At 37.0% G+C, this 1,434-nt stretch overlaps 1 pseudogene; it reads left to right on the top strand.

The window, feature by feature from the left end:
- The first annotated feature begins 209 nt into the window (after positions 1 to 209).
- Positions 210 to 327, top strand: LOC124557624 (annotated as a pseudogene).
- The last annotated feature ends 1,107 nt before the right edge of the window (positions 328 to 1,434 follow it).

Raw genomic sequence — 1,434 nt, 5'->3', positions numbered from 1 at the left:
TAGTTTGGGAGTACATGAGTGGTAGATCTTGGGCGATAGTTTGTACTTGTGACATGAGCACAGAATGTGCGAGTCACTTGGGTTTGTTTTTGCAGAGTGAGCGAGACACACCATCAATTTGTGAGAAAGAGAAGAACGGAAGAAACGTAGTTTTGCAGTCAAATATCGGTAATACCTTGTGCTTTTTCATGTTTGTTTCAGGAGCTGGAGGCAACGGCCTTGCCGCAGTGGATGCTCCGGTTCCCGTGAGATCACCGAAGTTAAGTGCTGTCGGGCGTGGTCGGCACATGGATGGGTGACCATCCAGACAGCCATGCGCTGTTGCCCTTTTTCGGGGTGCACTCAGCCTCGTGATGCCAATTTGAGGAGCTACTCGACCGATTAGTAGCGGCTTCGGTCAAGAATACCATCACAACGACCGGGAGAGCGGTGTGCTGACCCCATGCCCATCTTATCCGCATCCTCCACTGAGGATGACACTGCAGGCGGAAGGTGCCGGCGGTAGGCCACTCGTGGCCTGAAGAAGGAGTGTTTTTTTTCAGGAGCTGGAGTAAAAAATTTGTGCACCAACCTGAGAAAATGCTGTCAGCTTCAGCAAAAAGAGAATTTCACAGCAGTTGTTTTGGACATAGGGCAGTGAACAGACTGGTGATGTCAGCACTCATCGAGATTCTTGCCATACACCAGCGTTAGTGCCACCATAAAGAAACAAAATACATAATGGGAAAGTATAGTAGTTCGTATATCTTTTATAGTAGTTGGGTTGCATGAATAAGTAGTAGACTTAGATTGACTGAAGTGAATCTGTAATCTAAATGACTAACATATTATTCTTATTTATTTTTTGTTTGGTAAATAGTATATATAATAATTCTTTCTTCTTCTTCATTGCTCTCATGTGCATAAACATTAACTGATATATTTGACTTCTTTTCAAATTTTTGAGTATCTGTTAACTGTCAGGAAAACTAATTTTCTCTTTTTGAAAAATTTAATATAATTCTAATCCAAAATTTTTATGAATATCAACTATGAATGTCATCTACAAGACATACTGCATCTTTTATAACCAACAGAAAACATTTTTGATATGTGTTTGTTCCATTAATTAGAGCTTTTTATATTTAATTACTTTTGAGAAACCAATAAAAGAAGACCAAAAAACTGGATTGTGTCTGTTGACATTTCTTCCATTCCAGTTAATAGTTTATTCGTTTATTGCTTATAATAAATTTCTAAATGAGTTGTTCTTAATAAAACTTGTTTAGCTGTTTTAAAATTAAATTCTTGTATTTTATCTTGTCTTTTAAAATTACAATAAAGTTTCATGTTAACTCTAATCACTCTTCTTTGTATTAAAATGTTCTCTAATTTGGTAATTATCTCTTCTTTAATTTGATTAAAAATTTTTTGTGGCCCAACAGTGTTATTATT

The sequence above is a fragment of the Schistocerca americana genome, chromosome X (assembly GCF_021461395.2).
Source record: "Schistocerca americana isolate TAMUIC-IGC-003095 chromosome X, iqSchAmer2.1, whole genome shotgun sequence".
Lineage (NCBI taxonomy): Eukaryota > Metazoa > Arthropoda > Insecta > Orthoptera > Acrididae > Schistocerca > Schistocerca americana.
This window is presented reverse-complemented; position numbering and strand designations above follow the sequence as displayed.